The 15097-nt window shown below is 35.3% G+C and overlaps 1 non-coding gene across 1 annotated transcript; it reads left to right on the plus strand.

Moving 5' to 3' along the window:
* Positions 1 to 7533: 7533 nt before the first annotated feature.
* Positions 7534 to 7606, plus strand: Trnav-uac. The gene has a single exon. It is a non-coding gene; the product is annotated as a tRNA-Val (tRNA).
* The last annotated feature ends 7491 nt before the right edge of the window (positions 7607 to 15097 follow it).

Genomic DNA, 15097 nt, shown 5'->3' on the forward strand with positions numbered 1-15097 from the left:
ACGCTAATAACTAGAGGAACGTGGTTATGTATCACATTTGCGTGAGGTTCTCCGGAGATTCGGGTCATTCTTGTGCTGCCTGTTATTCCGTTAGTCTGGCTCGATGTGTCATTGGATGCTCGATTCTGTAACAAGATATGTTATATATGAATTATCGTTTTAAACAATTAGCTACGTAGGTAGTTAATTATATAATAATATATAAAAAAACTAGCTGCGCCCCGCGGTTTCACCCGCGTAAGTCCGTATCCCGTAGGAATATCGGGATAAAAAATAGATGTTGGCCGATTCTCAGACCTACACAATATGCTTACCAAATTTCAGAGGAATCGGTCAAGCCGTTTCGGAGGAGTATGGCAACGAAAACTGTGACACGAGAATTTTATATATATATAGATAGATAGCTGAAAGAACCGACTCTGAGAAATAAAACACGCTCCATGATAAGAAATAGCTTATAAGAAACTTTTTCTTCAATTTATTTTAATTTCTTCAATTTCCCTTGTAATATTTTTGCCAAATTCTAGAATATCATAAGACCCTTTGTAGTATCTCGGACCAGGACCCGTCTTATAATACTCCAATATTAAAAGACGAGTGCTGGTGACGCCGCGAGTTAAAGTTAGTGACTAATAGTCGTTCACCTTGTAAAACGTTATACATTCATAGGTTACAAACACAAAAAAAAATGTACAATTAAAATTGAGAATCTCCACTTATTCTTCAAGTCGGTTGAAAATCACTCGCACCAAACATCAAAATAAAACAATCACACCTAAACAAACAAACAAACAAACAGACCGACCACAATCCCCGTAGTCCATAATATTATTCGTCCCCACAACATTACGTGTAAACCACAAAGACCGTCACAACAGGAACTTGAGATATTAAAAAAAAAAAGAAAAAAAACACCCGCATCACGCTCTCTTGAATACTAAGCTAGGTAGGTTTTGTGAATAGCCTTTTGTGAGACCTAAGTCGTCGGATGCAGCTCGGACGGACGGTGGCTCTACCTCATCCCAGTTAAGTGGTGTCTCCGTTGCGACGGAATATAAAGGAGGTGGGTACTTTGAGAAAATATTCTTTGCCGTTTCCTAGATACTGTTCCGTGTTTACCTTGAGACGCGGTTAGTTGTTGACCGACTTGAGAAAATGTGATATTATACCTCTGATCTTATGATCGATTAATCAAGTAGTGAACAAATAAAACACAATAGTTATGCGTTAAGAGTGAGGCTTTGTCACTGATAGAGATTTCTACCAGGCAAAAGCAAAGAGGAAATTGTTTAGGAAATAAGTGAAATGTCCATAAATCATACATCGTTCATTGCAGTCGTATAACCCACTAACGGAATGATTTAAGAAGCCATGTTTTAATAAATTTGATAAGAGATTAAATTATGTCACTATACTAGTTCGTAGCTCGGACTCCACTCGTATCACATCACATCACATCAGACTAATATTATAAACTAGCACTTCGCCCCGACTTTGTTCGGGGTATATATATATATATAGCCTATGTCACTCAGCGAAGTTGCAGCTTGTCTAATCGTGAAAGAGTTTTTATAATCGAGTTCTAGTAGTTTTTGATAAACTCAAATTAGATTACAAACAAACAAACAAAAATAAATTTTTTTCCTCTTTATAATATAAGTGTAAATGAAACTATAACAGAATACTATTTGTAAAGTACATAAATATAATTCTGACGATATGGTTAGACAACATAGCGGTTGTGTCAACAAATGTCGTTCATCCTTTTATTAACCGACTTGTAAAATCGAAACGGAGGTGGTTCTATGTTCGCCTTTAATAGACAGAGAGAATACTAACATTCAGTTTCTCTTTAACTTTTCTTTCTAACTAGATGCACACCTTATTCACGAATAAGAATCTATTATTCATTCAATTATTCAACCGTAATCCTAGTTCCTATCCTACTAATCCTGTTAATTATTAATCCTATCCTACTAATATTATAAATGCGAAAGTTTGTAAGGATGTGTGTGTATTTGTTGCTCTTTCACGCCAAAACTACTCAAACGATTGCAATGAAATTTGGTACGTAGACAGCTGGACAACTGGAATAACATATAGGCTTAACTTTTTATCCTGATATTCCTACGGAATACGGATTTACGCGGGGGAAACCGCGGGGCGCAGCTAGTAATAACATAGAATGACAATAATTAAATAACAAATATGAATTTGCATTGATTATTTCAACACTTCAAAGCAGAAAGACTTTACTTCCTACACCTTAATACACACCTACGTAAAAAGACCACTCGAGGTACAAAGAAAAATCCACCCACAACTGTTTACAATAGAGCTTAATTTGACTCAAATTAAATGCGTTTCCTTCTTAATTCACAATTGTCGGAACTTGCAAGGGTCAATTAGAATGCTGCGTTTAAATTTCGAACTTATCGCTCGCGGATAAAGTTGAAAATTGCGTGAAAGTAAATCGTCAAAGAAATTAAGGCGAATAAACAACTCTATTGCACCTATATTGTGTAACCGTTCAGATCAAAATTAGTTCTTATACACTTACTGTATTAATATATGCCTACTTGATAATATAAAGCTGAACAGTTTTTTTGTTTGTACGCGCTAATCTTAGGACCAATGGGATTGATTTGAAAAAGGTTTCACCTTTCGATGTTATATACTTTGTACTTGAAAGCTATAGGATGTATATGTACCACGGGCGAAGCCGGGGCGGAACGGTAGTATGCCAATATAGGGAGAACAGTTTGTTTGCTTATGTGTGTGTGTGTGTGTGCTTGTTAAGGTGTCGGTAAGCAGAAAAACCACCTAAGTAAAGCGAATTAATATTAAGGTTTACATTTTACTTAAAAAGCATTATTATCAGGGTTATGATGTATGAAAAAAATGCACACACAGACTTTTATTTCACATCATTTAGACAGATATTTCATAGCACAGTAGGTTAAAGTATTTTATAGTATACTGTTACAATTGTACGAGGATGCTTAATAACTGGAAAATATTTAAATAATCGATATATTAAATTAATTAACGATTATAAAAAAAAAATCACATAAAACGTCACTGACGTCCATTGGTGGTGACACCACTCTAAATTCTAGAATGAGAACCATTGGTTGAAAATCTTTAGTGCTATCGCAAAACATAATCAAATCAATAGATTTTTACTTAATCACGTACTCCCATTTACGAGCTGCGCTATGTACGCATGCACACATACGCAATGACGCTATGCATGTGTGCGTGCGGCCCTGTGTACCGACAGAGCCGGCCGAGACCGCCGATTGGTCGGTTGCATAAACGTGCGCGTGCGTCACTCTCTAGCTCCACTAATCCCGTCAACCGCAAATAACCTGACAGTAGCGTTTACATTATATCAAGCAACTTATTGTATCAATTTCAATGTTTGTTATATAATTCCCTATCAAATTACCTTACTACTGGGTGTAGGTACAGGGTGCTTTTTTTATGTCACAGTCGGCAATGGAGCTGGTGGGTCGCCTGATGGTAAGCGCTACCATCGCCCATGAACATTTGTAGAGGCATAAGGTCCGTTACAGACCTTACGCCTCTGTTCTCTTACGCTACTTGCTCCAGAATTTAATTAAACAGATATGCATTAAACTAGCTGCACGCCTCGGCTCCGCCCGGGATAGACGGTTATCGTAATTTGAAATAACATAAACAATCCTATCTTTTAAGTTGGACCAAACTGTATATGGTGTGCAAATTTGATTAAAATCGGTTCAGTAGTTTAAGAGTTCATGGCGGAGAAACAATATGACAGATAAATTAAATATATATTAGGAAAAAGATCAACTTGGATAGTCATATCAGTAAATTCATAAACATACATTAAAAAACATATTCTGTGAGAAGTAACTAAAAGGAATAAAATAAACGATAACTTGTAAAACGTTTTTGTTGATTTTGAATCCCATTATTTCATACGGTTTAATTTCATACCAATTACAGGCCCGTTTCCCTTTCCTCACCCTTCCCAGTACATTCCTATTCATATAATCCCAGCGTATTCGCAGGGGCACCACCTCTGCGAATGTTCATGGGCGGTGGTGATGGCTGACCATCAGGCGAACCACCAGCTCAGTTGCTCGCTTATGGCCTAAAAAAAAGGATTTTTTTTAACTGTAAACGTATTTTCTGAAACTAAGCAACTCGTTCGTAAAAAAAACCTTTAAATATGCGCATTAATTAGCCATCCTTAATGATATAGGCACCTACTACCTTTATAATGTCAAGTATCATCTATTAATGCCATTTATATACCACTAGTGGTCCACCCGGGTACATATATAGCCTAAGACCTTCCTCAATAAATGGGCTATCTAAAACTGAAAAAAATTGTCAAAACGGACCAGTAGTTCCTGAGATTAGCGCGTTCAAACAAAACGAACTCTTCAGCTTTATATTATCAGTAAAGATTAATCAATTGCACCCTGTATAACAACACGAAACGCATCGTAAACAAATGTTCCATTAGGGTTGACACTCGATAGAAAAAATTTTGACGTACATTTAAAACATTCATACTAATATGCTTTTATTAGCTTCACTTATATGTTTGTGTGTAACAGACACCTTTAGGCTAGATTTTGACCCACATTAAAACTATTTAATTCAAACTTTGTACTCACGTCAAGAATCGGTTACAATATAATCATTTCATATGTTCATCTTATTATCCTAATAAGGATCGGCAGGATTAAATAATCTGTTTACGTACGCTCTATATATGAGCGAGGCAATTTACTTGAGATTCGATCATTAAAACGTGTTTTTATTTAGTTTTTAAACTATACGATTGAGCGATATAAAGCACGTATCGTATAGAAATAAGACGATTAAAAAATCACCATAAAGACGCAACTTCTTGGTTTGATTAAAACAATCAATTGAATGGCAATCATTGACAAATATTAAGCAATTGTATTAGTCCTTAAAGCTATCATTTATTATTATCATTATTATTTATTTCACCTATTTGTATACTACACTTTATTCCACGTATTTAATATTATTTTTTCTCGCTCAATTATAACGGTATTTATTTAATTATTTCTACCCAAACACAACTGGTGTTGGCAGAATATCAGCGTCAGGGTCCCATTGACTCTGACATTTATGATGAGCCAAGACCCTTTTTAAGAACACAGTGCACATTTGTCTCCGTCCTGTTTTTTCCTCTCTTTGTTTAATCGTTTTATTCTGTAATTGTCATGTATTTAATGTGTTCTTTTAATAAACTTTTTATCTATCAATCTAAATGAAACGAAATAGTTTTAAATGAACTTGACTGACTGTAACACGATGTACTTACAAATTTAATTCAGGTTATTTCCGCAAAACACATGCCACTTAATTATGTAAACAACCACTCATTTCATTCAAAAGCATAGACTATTAAAACAACTCACCCTAAACTTATACGAAAAAAGATACATTTTTGCATGTTCCTATGTAAAAACACCACAACCCACTTGACAGATTTCAAAAACCATCACGTAGCTACATCATTACACATGGGCTATATTAATATCAATTTCACCCGGATAAGAATCGCGATAAACGACCGTCACCAGAAAGAACAATAATTAACATAATACAAATTCACAAAACAACCGCGTGACAACCCTGCCCGGGGCAGCGTGGCCGCAATTATTCCGGCCGAACAAAGCGTCCCACTCAGCGCAAGTGTAGGCCATTGTTTCGACCGTCGTCTCGCTCGCACCCAGCGGAACGGACAGAGACGGAAGGTACATGGCAATCGTTGCCAATTCTTGTTGGTACAGCGAAAATGGCATCAGGATGATGGGGATGTTCCTGCAATCGGCAGCCGGTAAAATAGCCCATTGTTTTGGTAATTATGGAGTTTTTAACGGATTTAAATCGCGATTATCTCGAAGAAATTATTATTTATATTAACTATGTATTTTTTGTGTAATGGGTTAAAACCATGTAAAAATTTTTTATGTATAAAAATCAATTGCTGTTGGTAAGTCTCGTTGAAACTCGAGCATGGCTGGTCTGATTTTTATCATCATGGTTTTGTTGCATTCTGAATAGTCCAGGGAAGGTTTTAAAGGTAGGAACAACACGGAGGCAATACAATCTTTCATCTTCTATTTTATCCTCTTGGGAGTTGAATTTATCAAAATCGATAGATTTCACGACGTAGGCATCCGCTAAGAAAGTATCGGATGCTTACGTCATTACATCTATCCGCATGCCAAATTGCAGCCCGATCCGTCCAGTGGTTTGGGCTGTGCGTTGATAGATCACTGTCAGTCAGTCAGTCAGTCAGTCAGTCACGTTTGAGTTATATATATATTAAGATAGATAGATGATATTTCAACCCACATCCTCGAATCTCACTCGGCCTCTAACCGGCTGCCGAAAAAGGTGAACAATCTACAACAATAAAAGTCAACACAACACAACACATTTCCATCCATCCAGCCAATAAACATCCAGTTAGACGAACTTGACATAACTCCGTATAAGAATTTAAATGTCACAGATAACATATATAAGTAATTGCTTGGAATTTACATATATTTTTGTCCTGGCGGGAAAAATATCAGTTCCGGCGATTTCGACCTTCGATGGGAATAAATTAATTATTTATTTAACACTTTATTGAGCTAAATAAATAAAATAATACAAATAATCCTTAAAAATACGAGACTCATATATAGACCTGCACAGAAGGCGGCCTTATCACCAAAGAGTGATCTCTTCCAGACAACCCACTGTGTGAAGAAACAGTATAAAGCAGGAGGTAGGTAAGATTAAATAATTAATATATAATTAACTATTATCACACGTTAGGTGACGACGTGATATTTAAAATATCATTAAAACAGTTAGTAGAATCCACCCTAATAATTCTACCGTGCTAATCTTATATTCTACTAATATCCTACATTTATTTCATTCGTAAGATGCACATCGTTAAATAGACGAATAATTTGTAGTATGTATAGTAGAAAAAGAATATAATACATTACGAAGTTTACAATAAATAGTTCTATACACCATTAGCTGCGCCGCGCGGTTTCACCAGCGGACGACCCCACGGGCAATAGCAAGTATTTATATATAGCTGATTCATAAACTATATTGTTGTAAGGTTTCATTAAATACCATACAGCAGCTTTCACGTGAAAGAGTAACAAACATGCATACATATATACTATATACTTAACAAACCCTTGCGTTCATAATATTAAAATATTTTATATATGTTATATATTTTTAAATAAATACTAAACCATGATTTCAACGAAATAAGTTACCTTCCCTGTACCTTAACAAAGAGCCGAATTGGTCCAGCCGTTCTCGAGATTTCCGCTTAGCAACACATTTGACGGTTTCTTTTTATAGATATATACATATAATATTATGTAGAAGATACATGTTACTGCACATACTGTAAAACAAGCATCAAAATATTGTAGTAATATAAGATTCGATATTTCGACTATACATACAACGGGTTCCGTGGTGTAGTGGTTATCACATCTGCTTTACACGCAGAAGGCCGCCAGTTCGATCCTGGCCGGAATCATAATTTTTTTATTTTCTTTATTAATTTATTATGTTTATCTTTTCTAATTCACATGCATTATAACAAACAATGATTGATATTTGTTAAAATTTTTTTTCTAATCTACCTAAACATGAATGTACAAAAGTAAATATCGTTTTTAGATTATTTTTATATGTATAATATATGATATTTAATTTATTTTATTTTATATTATATATTTTTTATGCTTGGCTGGTAACAGCATTCCAATTCCAAACTTTTACACTAACAAAAACAATTAAAAAAAAAAATTATTTTTCGAATTAATACGATGACCATAGACTAAACGCACTCGGCAACTAATAAGGCTGAAAACAATACATCGAATTGTCGTAGCCGCGTCGTAACGAACTAGGGATGTCCATTTTATAGGTGTTTTGAGTCGATATTTTATCGTATCAATAAATATAATCCAAGAAAATTTTATTGTAATTGTATGTTATAACTTGAAATATTAATAATTTAGTATATTTTCTGTCAATATAACACAAAGAAGATTAACTTTTATTTATTTTACGTTGTAGGTATTTGAAAGAAAGAAAGAAAGAAAGAAAATACTTTTAATCACAAATACAACTTACAATTAATACATTTTGAGAATAACAACAAAAAAAAATAAAAAAAATAAAAATAAAAATTACATTTTTTTCCATTTGGAAGTATTTGTGATTGGGGGACTCCTCAGCATTTGCCTCTCCAAATTAGTGGAGAGGCGCCGGTTTTCAGTAGCCCCCTCAACTGGCTACGCTTGGAGCACCAGAACGGTCTTTTGAGTGGGAAAATAGATAGCATAAACGTTATCATAATTTTGTGACAGGTGAATAAAGGTATAGACAATATTAACAATTCATAATATATACATAAAAAATTATACATAAGATACATACATACATACATACATAAGATAAAGAATTAGTAATTTTTGATTAAAAGGAAAAAAAAAAAAAAAAAAACAATATATATTAATTTCTGATTTATCCAAAGTTTCTGCGTAAAATCTTAAATAATATTATGAATTGGAAGTATATATGGACATAACATTTATTACATGTAATATTATAAACGTGAATGTTTGTTAGTATGGATGAATGTATGTATGGATAATTGAAACTCTTTCACGCGATATAAAATTTGGTACAGATATACATTATAGTCTGGACCAGCACATAGGCCACTTTTTACCGGGGTACCACACAGCTAGCACATAATAATACTGACATACTTAATCTAAAACCATTTCGATCGCGACTCCTGCGCACAACAACAACGACGTTATACAAGTCTTTAGACTAAACACACTGACATAGATAAAAATCAACCGAACATGTTAACTATATGAGGAAGTTGTTATCTTTTTTGCAGTGGGTATTATAGTGGCCACCTGGATTGAACTTATGTCGTATTGACACACATAGTAAGATATCGATTAGCGTGAGAATTTATATATTTACACGATATCTTTAAAACGCTTTTATTATCCGCCTCCGCCTGTATGTTTGTATGTAACCGACTGGTTTAGATTAGATTTTGGTCCACTATAAACGGACAGATTTAATTTAAACTTTGTACACTTATCAAGGATCGAAGATAATGCAATAATTTGATGAGTTTATCATAATATCCTGCTTAGGGTCGCCAGGATTAAATATTTAAAGTGAGTTTTTAAACTATATTCAAAATTTAAACGGCCTTTTTAGATTGAAAGTCTGGTTCATGGAAATTTTTGTTTAAAAAACAAGAATCATTTAAACATAAAAATAGATTCAAGCTTTCAGTACTAAAAAGATTATGAAACATTCAAAGAGGTTTTTTTCTGTAACTTTTACATAGAGCATATGAAAACCTAACAGCAACCCAACTTGACTGTTTATACAGTACATTGTATATAAAAAATTATACATATGTAATATACGTACATATCAATAAAGCTTTTTACTGCCGTGTCGATAATAACCGGTAGTCCGGTTTCGGCGTCTAAAATAAATTTTACGACCGCGCATAAATATCACGGTTTTCAGTTTAATAATGCGGAGATAAAACCATATTTTTTAAGGAACAACGATCATTTTAATTTTATTTCATACTATATACAAAGTATAACTATGTGAAAAGAACAAACTTTTACTTAGCCGAGAAATTACAACCTACTTATTATTTAAATATGTATTAACAAATAAAAAAATCTTATTCAAATATGCTTCTCTAGATTTCAATATAAAATCGTAGTTTTTTAATATAATACAAAATACTAACACGACAGCCCGTATCCTTTTCCTCACTCTTCCTAGTCTTTTCCTTTATTCCCTCCCTCCAACAATCCTTCCCAAATCCCTTATCCAGTAAACTTGGCCGTCCATTCGCACAAGCATATAGCATATGCAAATGTTTTTGTGCGGCGCTGGTCGCTTACCATCAGGCGGCCCACAAGATCCTTTGCCAACTGCCACATAAAAAAAACATAAAATAATCGACACAGTTAGCACGCCCCACACCCCTAGGCATCCATCTCGCCGTCCATAGAGAATCCATTCGAAATTTGAATGAGCTCTTCATTCCATTATGGCGGCGGGCGCTCATTTCCCGCGCTCTTTACACTTTTTTTTTTGCGCGCGCACACAAGCTGTGGAAATTAAAAAATTCTCATGTATCACGGTCAAACAAAACAGGGCATTTGAGACGCGCTCGTGGATTTTAATGGCTAACTGCTCTTAGGCGTTTCGGTTACATTCGCTGAATGGGAATGACTTTCATTTCGTGTCGAATTGACTTTAATTTATAGTCTGTGCTCTCTTTGAGTGCGCGCAAGTGGAGCAGTGTTTGTTATTCTATATAAGTTAATTATAACTATGCAAAATTTGTGTGTATTCGAAGATGTTTGTTGCTCTAACACGCAATTACTCCTATATCAATTTAGTTGATATTTAGTATTGTGATAGATCACGGCCGTGACTTCAAGTAACATATTTTAGGCTACTATAACTCCGCTATATTCTAGTAACATAATAATCCTTTTTCTATTAGAAGTGTGGTAATTTTTACCACCAATAGCAACACTCAAAAAATTTTCAGCATTAAATGACTACATTCCATTCAATACGAGGTCAATAGTTAGCCAAAAATCGGGACACTCATTATAACAGCCACCTGGCAACACCGGGCGCGTTTTCCAGCCGGGGCCAGCACTCAAAAATTAAATTCCCAACAAGAACTAATAGCAGCGTTATCAACGCCAACAATGGCGTAACGATGCTTTAAATTTATTCGCTCGAAACTTCTGGAATTATTCGTAATTCGAATTGTTTGTAAGTTTTGCTTTTTTTTTTCAATTTCAATCAGATTCAATGCCTGTTCGATGTTTATTATTTCAAGAAAGTTATTTACTGTTGATTGAACAGCTGAAATCGTCGGCGCGATAATAACAAATGAAATTTTCGATAGTTTGCTTAAAAAAAGTGTAGGGTATTTGGAAAATAATACGTGGATAGAATAACCTACTTTCATAATTATATGGGATAGCTTTCGCCACATCTCCCGTTTCCCATGGGATTTACGAGCTATCTCCTATCTATCTATCCTATGTTGCCTCGATCTTCAAACTGTCACTAAACCAAAATTCATCCAAATCGATTCAGCGGTTGTGGCGTGAAGGGGAGACAGACAGACACAGCTTTAACAATATTAGTAGGTATATACCAGACACACAGTACACACGACTATGTACAGTGGCCACCAACTTATATATGAAACGAAAGGTGCCATCACCGCTTCAGTGTAACCTTTCCAATAATATTTAACCTTTAGAAAAATATTCCGGGCACCGCTTTAAATAGCTTTCAGCATTTTAATACTAGCGGTCCACCCCGGCTTCGTCCGTGGTACATATATATAGCCTATAGCCTTCCTCAATAAATGATAGCCCATTTATTGATTGTCCCATTGAACATTCATTTAACACTAAAATAATTTTTCAAATCGAACAAATGCTTCTTGAGATTAATGCGTTCAAACAAACAAACTCTTAAACTTTATAATATCAGTACAGATAAAAAAATCCATAAAACTTAGAAAGACAGCAATATAACACAGAGCGCTTGATGTGATTCAACACATCTTTCAACCACCATTCAACATCTTTCGTACAACTTTTCTACATAACAAAGGTAAGTCAGTGATCATACAAACCTTCTGATGACTTACTGACTTATGAACAAATAAATACATAAATAAGTCGATGGCACTGTTATATATCGTATCATAGTAATCCTATCCTATAAATATTATAAATGCGAAAGTTAGTGAGGACGGATGATCTTTCACGCAAAAACTACTGGATCGATTGTAATGAAATTTGCTACGTAGATAGCTGTACAACTGAAATAACACATACGCAACATAATAGACATAATAGACATCTTTCTCTCTGAATTCATTAGAATAAAGAATATCATTAAATACAACTATTTATACATATATCGACCCAATTATCAAACGTGTGTATACACATAATACAGTCATTCTACAACAAATGCGTAAAATATGCAGATATGAAACGCAGATGGAGACCACAGACTATACGTCCATGTAGATGGGGCAAGATTAAGTCAAAAATTTTGTAGGATTATTAATTATGATGTCTTAGGGATAGATGTCTATCTTTCGTTTGTTCGTTTGAACACACTAATCTCAGGAGCTACTGGTCCGATTTGAAAAATTCTTTCAGTGTTAGATAGCCCAGTTCTCGAGGAAGGCTATAGGCTATATAGGTACTACGGGTGAAGTCCGGACGGACCGCTAGTGAAACATATACGGTAAAAAGTTTCGCAAAGAAAGAAAGGAAGAAAATATATTAAAACAAATATTTTGCAACACGAAAAGAACATAACTTAATTAAACTTATTATTTTTATATCATTGTTTAAAATTTTAAGTTATAAAACTCTAATGTACCTACATAATTCATGTAACTCAATGTCTGCAGTGTATATTCATTTTTTCATTTATTTCATTTATTTCATACATACATACATTTTTGACATTTTTAAATTTACAATTTATAGCAATTACAATTTAGTTTATATAAACGGTTTGTCTTACATATATTTTTAAAGTTTACATATATAAAGCCGATGTTTCCCTAGCTAGATTGCAGGGCAACCTGTGTTTGGAAGAAACAGCTTGCTTCTAAAGTAGATTCACAATTTGAGCCATTTGACAGCATTATTATTAAAAATTATAATTGAATACAATAGAGAAAAAAAATAAATAAATATCTATATATCTATTTTTTAGTTCAAACAAACTTTATTTTATTTTATTATTATAAAATGGACAATCAACTCAGTGGTATGAGCGTTTAATCGACTTAGATTCTCCACTGATTTTCACTGAACACCTCTAGTTTGCGCTCTCTATTTAAATCTATAGCTGTCTATGGCAGCAATACCGGACCAACTAGGAACTGTAATGCGATAAGGCTGTGGTCTAGACAGCTAGATTTTCCATTATAAAACGCTATTTATCTAGAAAAATGGATAGAATATTACGGTTGCATTTCGTTTTGTTGTCATTTCAATTACACCTCTCTTACTCTTAAAGAATAAGCAATAGAAAAATATTAATAGTAGTTGTTATTAAATATCTGTACACAGTTAATCCTATCCTACTTATCCAACTTCCTACTAATATTATAAATGCGAAAGTTTGTAAGGATGTGTGTGTGTATGTTACTCTTTCACGCAAAAACTAGTGAACCGATTACAATGAAATTTTGGTACGTAGCTAGCTGGATAACTGGAATAACATTAAGGCAACTTTTTATCCCGATATTCCAACGGGATACGGGATAAAAAGTTACTTACGCGGGTGAGACCGCAGGGCGCAGCTAGTAATTAATAGGTTTGTTAATCTGCATTTGTCTATGACTGTAACGCGTCACTGCTGCGCCAGTGACCAGTTCAGTTTCAGTTCTTCGACCTCCACGCCCCAGAACGCACGTATTGTAAGAAATAAGAATTATCTATCGAAACTTTTGTAAGCCCCAATCAAGCCTTATTTTTACGATCTTCAACGACTGGCCTTCTCGATTCAATATGTCACCGCCAATGACTAGAATATTTTATACTAGAAAGAAGAAAGAAATAATGTTTCTTCTTTCTAGCTTCGCGAAATCTTTACGAAACGAAAAGAAAAAGGCACTATGAGTAAAATGTGCAATCGACCTTACACCTCTCAAAATGTTCACGGGCGGTGGTAGCGCTTATCATCAGGCGACCCACCAGCTCCATTGCCGACAGAGACATGACAGAGAATACATGACGAGTGAAGCCGCGGCCAGCTATTACCACTCCCTTTTTTTACGTGAGGAAATCCTTCATCGATGGATACCTTGCTACTTCAGATAGTACCAAGGTTATGTCAGACTCTTACTAAAACCTCACGGTGGCCTACTTCGGCGCAGGTGATGAGGAGCTCCCGGGATCTCCCTTAGGAACGCGCACGGTACCCCTCGCGCACTTGCCGTCCGCAGCTCCACAAATCTCAACTTCAACTTACTCAACGACAGATCGTAACCTACCACCGGTAGCTAGCAGATAAATAAGTACAAACATAGAAGTTGCAAGTTCAATCGGTTATCGCAATGATTGACGGATGCGACGCGTCTGCGAATGATAAGGGTGTGTTGCGTGCCCGATATGTGCTCGAGTGGTTAACCCTCGTATATCCAGGGTGTCCCGCCGTACGCGTACCTACTCAACGGTTCTAAGAGTTTCGCAAACGTTTATTACAATTTTTTAATTTGATCATCATCGTCATTAGCCCATACGCGGTCCCACTGCTGGGACACAGGCATCCTATAAGGGTTGAAGCCATAATCCATCACGCTGGCCAAGTGCGGGTTGTCAGATGTCACATGTCGCCGAACTTGTGATCCTTGGACAAGCCGGTTTCCTCACGATGTTTTCCTTCACCGATTTAAGCAGTGGTGATGTTATACACGTGCAGATAAATTGAATTTATTTCCTGCACGCTCGACCGGTCTCGAATCCCGACTTATCGATTTTGAAGTCCGAGGTTCTCACCACGGAGCAGCCACTGCTTCATTAATTTGATACTTTCTTAAAATTTATGTTTATATCGCTAGCTTCGCTCCATCGTTCAGTATATACCCTGTTTATGTGTTTGCTAGCTGTGCCCCGCGGTTTTATCCACGTAAAGCCTCACGTTATATAGTCTAAGCCTTCCTCAATAAATGGGCTATTCCTGAGATTAGCGCGTTCACCAAACAAACAAAAAAAACTCTTCAGCTTTATAATATAAGTATAAGTATAGATGTGCGGATCGTTGGTTTAATGGCCGATAGATAAAGTAACTTGAATCCCAACGTTTATTGCAATGTTTTTTTTCAAGGAGGTTCTCAATCGGTTGCTTGTTGTAATTTGGCCTTGCGGAAGGGTTCGGTATATTTAACCCC

This window comes from Zerene cesonia, unplaced genomic scaffold, assembly GCF_012273895.1.
Source record: "Zerene cesonia ecotype Mississippi unplaced genomic scaffold, Zerene_cesonia_1.1 Zces_u001, whole genome shotgun sequence".
NCBI classification, from domain to species: Eukaryota; Metazoa; Arthropoda; class Insecta; order Lepidoptera; family Pieridae; genus Zerene; species Zerene cesonia.